Source organism: Rhinolophus sinicus, linkage group LG02, assembly GCF_036562045.2.
Source record: "Rhinolophus sinicus isolate RSC01 linkage group LG02, ASM3656204v1, whole genome shotgun sequence".
Lineage (NCBI taxonomy): Eukaryota > Metazoa > Chordata > Mammalia > Chiroptera > Rhinolophidae > Rhinolophus > Rhinolophus sinicus.
This window is the reverse complement of record NC_133752.1, coordinates 190178105-190185210: the sequence shown is the minus strand read 5'-3', so window position 1 is coordinate 190185210 and position 7106 is coordinate 190178105.

The following is a 7106-nucleotide window of genomic DNA, read 5'->3' as shown; positions in this document are numbered from 1 at the left end:
TTTAAACAGTTAATATGTGTCACATGCTTAGAAATATATGGCATAGAATATTTGCTCCATAAGTGTTTGCATTATTATTATCATCACTATTGTTATCGCTATTATTAGGAGTACAAGCCACAGGCTCCAGGACTCCGGACAACCATCCCAGGCTCCAATGACAGGACAGCAACTGGGCTTCGGACCTCAAGTCTCAACATGCCCTTCACCACCCAGTTACAATTGATCAACTCCTTTATTCCCTGTGCTGCCCACTTCCTTGGGAAACTGAGGCACAGAGAGGTCGTGGAGTTAGGTCATGTGTGGAGGAAGTAGTGGAGCCTGGATTGAGCCCAGGAAGAACGAGCAGCCCTGTTCCTGTTGTGCCCTAGGCCTCGCACAGAGCCCGACACACAGTGGCCACTGGGCTGCCATCAACCTGTCTTCACCAAATGGAGGTTATTTCATTCCTTGCTCCAGTGCTTACTCTCCATCTGTCCTTAGAGTCAAAGCCCTGACTTGCAGAGTTGAGTGTGCGCCTTGAAGGTCAGGGAGCCCAGCATTCTGTTCCATCAATAGGAGCCACGGGCCGAGAGAGGCAAAGAAAGGACCACACGGCCAGATGTAGGCAGTGACACACCTGAGGAGCCTCTCTTGTCCACATGCTGTCTTGCTGGGCTTTGAGCATCTTTGCCGGATGGAAAGAACAGAAACAGAATGGCCTTTCCAGAGAAACGGTAAGGTCTCCGAAGTCTGCGGCTTGGGCTTTTCTGCCTTTCGTGCCAGCTCCCGGGTCCTGCTCCAGAGCACTGTTCACTGGGGAACATTCAATAAATGCTTCCCGAATGTCCTTCTCCAAGCAGAGCATCGGCCGAGTGAATGCCACATACCAGGGATGGTGTCAGGTGCCTTCACATGTGAGACCTCCTTTGATTTCCACCATATTCTTGAGCTGTTATTTTTGTCTCCATTTTGTAGATGAGAAAACAGACTCAGTGAGGCCAGCCTTGCCCAACTCTACACAGATAGAAATGGCTGAGAGTCCACATGGAGCCAGGGGTTGACTGAGGAGTGATGCAGAGAGAACTGGTCTGCAGGGACAGAAGGAGCCCAGCTGAAGAGAGATGGGTGGCGAGCTCTGTGGGGGCAGGTGGGCCAAGGGCTGCCCAGCTCCAGGCCCAGCTGGCCACTGGCCTCTCCCGAGGCTAACAGTAAGCCCTCTGTCCAACTCCTCCCTTGAGCTCCCTTGAGGGGCCATCTGGCTCTGCAACAGGCGGGGGGCAGGTGTGAAAAGTACTCTGAGAATCACCATCGCCCCTTGGTTCCTTCTGGGTTCTGGAAATAACTTCCCTGTTCACAGATGGCAATTTCCCATTTTGAAAGTCAGGATTCTAGATACTCAAAAGTTGTTTCTCTTGGAACATTAAGACCAAAAGTCAGCAAACTTTCTGTAAAGTGCCAGATAGTAAATATTTTAGGGTTTTCAGGCCACACAGTCTGTCATTTCTCTGCCATTGTAGCAGGAAAGCAACCAGAGATGGCACATACATGAATGGGCATGGCTGTGTTCCAATAAAACTTTATTTACAAAAACAGGTGGTGGGCCACATTTGGCCCATGGGCTGTGGTTTGCTGAGCCTTGCTTCAGACAAATCACAAGGCTCCAGAAATCTCTAGAAGAGTTTAGGTCAATGCTCATGAGAAAAATCCTCCAGACCGAATGTGACAACTAATTTTGGTATACGTGTGCAAGTGTGAAAAATACTAAATCTCCCAATAATTTTTTAAAGTAAGCGATGCCAGAATCGGCTCATTTATACAAACTTACCATACCTGCTTTAGGCCTACAAACACAGACATAGACAAATTCCAGCCCTGCCCCTCCCTGGTGGTACGACCTTGAGAAAGTTACTAGCCTCTCGGACCCCCGTTTCCTAATTGGGACAATTAACCTCGGACCCCCGTTTCCTAATTGGGACAATTAACCAAGGCAGTGACAGGTAGTGGTTAAGAGCAAGGAGTCAGGAGTCAGAGGATTCCAAGTTCAGTCCCTGTGCTACCACCTGCTAACTGGTTGACCTTGAGCAATTAATGTCGTTATGCCTTAGATTCCTCACCTATAAAATGGAGATAATATGTGCACCTACTGTAGTAGCAAATTGTGAGGGTGAAATAGGACAATATGTGTAGAGCACTTCACACAGTGTCTAGAAAAGTGCTAAGTAATAATTACGTGCCATTGTTATTTGGTAAAGTTGGTAATGCATTTAGCAGACTTCCTAGTGCATAGTAACCATCGGTGAATAGTTCTTCCCTTTATCGGGGGGGGGGGGGGGGTTCGCAGGGACCAGGGAGTTTCTGGATGTGTAAAAGGATTCCTCAGATCGGGAAGGTTGGAATGAACCTTATTGCCGATAGGGAACAGCACAGAAGATTCCCCAGGACTGTCCTTCCTTAATTATACATATAAAGAATGAGAAGTTACCTATTGAATGTCATAGATCAGATTTTAATTGCTAAATTGATATGTTTCTAAAAACCACGTCACCATGGTGTGGGGAAATAGGATGGAGTTGACCCAGAGGTAAAAGCAGGTATGTAACGTCTAGAGATGGGCTTCCTGTCCAGCTTGCCATCCAACCTGGGCACCAGGCACTGAAAAGTAGGGGGCAGACCCGGGGCCTTGCCACCACCATCTCTTCATTATTGGATCATCCCCATCATCACAGTATTTCTTCTATCTTATTTTTTTCCCCTTTCTTGACCTCACTCCCTGCCCCCTCCCACCTGCTGCCCCATTTTTCTGGAAATTTCTTCAGGAAAACTCCTCAAAAACTTTACCTGTACTAAGTCTCCAATTTCTTTCTTTTCTCTCTTAACCCCTCTCTAGTCAAGCTTCTTGTCCTCGACCACTCCACCATAACTGCTCTCGTCAAGGTCACCAGTGGCCGCCATATTGCTAAATCAGGTCAACGCTCAAATCTCATCATCATCGACCTCATTGTCCTGGAGTCTCTTCACTTGGCTTCCTGGACACCCCTGGGTCCCCTCCAACCTCGGTGGCTACTCCTCCTCGGTCTCCTTTGATGTTTCCTCCATGTCTCCCCGTCCTCTTCAAGCCACGGTGCTGACCTTATACATTTACTCTTTTGTGCCTAGGCTCACTTTTTTGATAATCCTGTCCACTCTTATGATTTTAAATATCATCTATTTACAAATTTGTATCTCTCACCAATGTGTTGTTGGAGACCCAACATCTTGAATCTAGATTTATCTGTTTCACCATCTACTCAACATCTCCACTTGCATGTCTGTTGGGCATCTGTCCAAACTGAGCTCCTTGTGGTGTCCTCCTATCCCCCCCCGACACCCCAAACCTGTCCATTTCAGGTAATGGCAACTTGATTGGGTCAGTTGTTTAGGCTAAAACCTTGGCATTATCCTGGCTCTTCTTTTTCTCCCACACCACACTTCCAGTCCGTGAGCAAATCTTTGGCTCTACCTCCAGAATATATCCAGAATCTGACCCTTTCTCGTCACCTCTACCGTTACCACATTGGTTCAAGCCACTATCCTCTCTCCAAAGATTGTTTCAGTAATTTGCTAAGCGGTATCCCTGTGCTAGCTTTGCCCCTATACTCTCTTCTCAACACAACAGTGATGCTGTTAAAATCTACGTTACATTATGTCACTCCTCTGCTTGACATCTACCCATGTTTTCCCGTCTCAGTCAGAGTAAAAGCCAAAATCCTGCCATAGCCTGTATGACCCTGCACATTTTGGCCTCCAGTTGGCTCTCTGACCTCATCTCCTATCCTCCCTTCGGGGTCCCCAAGCCACTACCCCTCTCCTGGCACACCAGCCTCCCTGCAGTTCCCTAAACATGCCAAGCTTGTCGCCTTTGCCAGCCCTCTGTCTGGAATGCTCTTCCAGATATGCTGACTGGCCCCCTCACCACCTTCACATCTTTGCTCAGCGATGACGCTCTCAGAGACTTTTCCTGATGATCCTATTTAAAATTGCATTCTTTTCCACCTACACTCCGTATCCCCCTTCACAGATTTATTTTTCTCCCTAATATCCACCACTTTATATTACACTGTAGAAATATACTGTATAATTTATTATGTTTCTTGTCTGTCTCTCCCACCACCACCATGAGAATATAAACCCCACCAAGGCAGGAATTTGTTGTATTCACTGCTTTGCCCCCAGTGCCTTTCACGTGGTAGGTGTTCTATAAGCATCTAGATGGATGGATGGATGATGGATGGATGGATATTATGTTAATGAGGTGACTTTGGGAAAGCACCTAGGATGGCGGCTGCTATTTTAAAAAAAAAGGAACACTAAAGATGGAAATGAAAAATATGAACAGAACCAAGATTGAAGCAGCACCTACAAAAGCTGCAACGAGAGCGATCTTCAGAGCATCTGTGAGTGTGTATGTGTGTCTGACAAGTTTGTCATTTTCATGTCCCAGGATATTTTTTGGCATGCTATTTTGGCATGCTTGTCGTTGGGTCCTCTGAGCTGGGTGTGTGCCTCACATAAGCTCTCCCATGGTTTTAGAATTCAGATACCCAAACTGTGGCTTCGCCCAGGTAAGGGTGGTAGATTTGATAAATAATAATTTTTAAAAAGGATTGGAGGCAGAGATGTTTGCTGAGGGGCTCCAGGCCGAAGCTGTAAACAGGAACCTGCCCACTGCGGTGCAAAACGCAGCAGGTGGAGGTGGCTGCTGACCTCACTGGGCGTCCAATGGGCAGAAGCCTCGTTGGGCGTCAGGCCGGGCTGGTGAGATGGTCAAGAGGCGAGTCTTCAAGCGCTCCGTCTGGGACGCGTGCACATGTGGCTGTCAGCTCATCAGCTGAGGCTTGAGCAATGAGCTGTCAGAGAGCGCTGATTTTAGGCTCAAGACGGGGGGTGCACCCATCTGCGGTCCGATAAAGCCATCTGATGGTCACGCTCCACCCTGCGTGCGAAGTTATCTGGTTAGGGTGCTGACGGGGTCCACCTTTCACTGGATGCTCTGGCATCACTCTCCCTTTGTGACTGACATAGCTATCGGAATGATTGGAGTCTATTTTGTATTCGTAATGAATGCTCCATACACCTCCACTGACACAGCTTAACATGAAGCCAGCTGGCTAGGGAGAACTGCCAGGTGAGTCCAGCTCCAAAATCGCCCGCCATGCTCTCCACGGTGGGTTTGAGGCTGAGACGCAGTAACTTCGTAACCGACACAGGGACAAAATCTGAATGGTTGTTGTGGGGACAGAGTCCCAGGGAGCAGTTTCCAGGCTCTCCGCCTGGGGTGGGGAGGTGCTGGCTCGGGTAGTGAATGACCATCAACTGTGACTGGTTGGCCATTAGCTGTAACCGGTTAGCCAATTGGCTACTGATGTAACTGAGGGGCTGCGTTGATTGGTTGGTTGGTAGGTAGGCAGAGACATGAATGGCAGACTGCGGATCGTTTGGCTACTGCTGCGTGCGTATCGCCCAGCGTCCAGTGAGAATATAGTGGTATGACTCCCCTACCTATGGCTCCGTGGGTGTTCCTTTTTGGCCTCACCATGTCCTGCGTTCTTGTGTGGGGAGCGGGAGCTGAGACCCGGCAGGCCGCCCCGCACGACAAATGGCGCAAGGAGCAGGGTCTCCCGCACGACAGTTGTGAATCCAGGTGAAGGCATACGGGGGTTCTTTGTACTAGTCCGGAACTCTTCTGTATGTTTGGGATTTTTCCTAAGTTTAAAAACTTAAATAAAAGGACCCCTGTAGCTGGAACTGGACAAAATAAGTCTTTGGGGAGGATGATTTTTCAGACTAAAAATTGCACTGGACTCTAAAAAGAGAATTTGATGCTTTTGGACTTTAACTCATGAGGGCAGCATGATTTGATTTCAGATTAATTCCTTTAAATTTTGATTTGCAAGGAGATCAAATTTCAGTATGTCTCCCCAGGAAACTGGCAATGGAAGGGAGTTTATATGAACACGGGGTTTCTTCTCGCTGGCCTTTTACTATTACGACTGCCTTGATGCTAAATCTTGATCTGATTGCAAAATCTCTGAAGAGCTATATTGGACATGGCTTGATATCATTTGGGATGGGGACTGGGAGAAGAAAGTAAACTTTCAACTCTGGGGTTCATGCTTTGGTCTGACCTGTCCCAGAACCTCTTGATGTCAAACTTTACACTGCCCAACAGTAGACGCAGGACGACTCAGACAGCAGACGTGACCCATACTGAGCGAGCAGCTGGGTGAAACTGAGAGCCAGGGCCATTTTGTTAGATGGTTGATTGCCACCTGCTGACCATGGACTTAACGGTTAAGTTCAATGCATTGTTTAAGGAAGGTTAGGAAGTATTAGAAGGACCCCTGCTCCTCTTTCCCTACTCCTCTTTCTGTAGGGAGGACTTCCATCCAAGTAACACTCCTGACCTCACTCCATTCTCTTGCTTACCAGCTCCAAGGAAGCATGAGCAGGTTACATGGCGGGCAAGTTCGCGGGAAGGAGCTGACATTAATTTGGGAACTGTTGGCCTTCTGAGAGTACTCGGCATGCTGTGTTCCCAAGCTTCACAGGGCTGGCCTGACGTTGTCCAGTGCTGCACATGGCAGGAGGCTAAAACCATCTAATTCAGGAGTGAAGTATTAGCAAGTCCACTTGATCAACCAACCCAAAGCCACCTCCTCTACCAACTTTAATCAAGCTGATACTTTCATACTTGCCTGCTTCCCAGTCCCTTTCTTCATTGGCTTTGAACTTAGGTGGGAGAAAAGAGGTGTTATTGATTAGCCCCCCCCACCTCCCACTTATCATTGAAATTATCTTCCTCTTTTTAATTTTATTATCTCCATAGTGTTGTCCAGTAGGACCATGATGCAAACTGCATATGTAACTATGAATTTTCTAGTCACATTATATTTTGTTTAATGCAGTATGTCCAAAATGTTATCATTTCAACATGTGATCAATTAAAAATTATTAACTAGCTATTTTATATGTTTGTTCATACTAAGTCTTTGAAATCTTGTGTGTATGTTACACTTACAGCACATCTTAAATCGGATTGACCACATTTCAAATGGTGCCTATTATATTGGACAGTACTGGTCTAC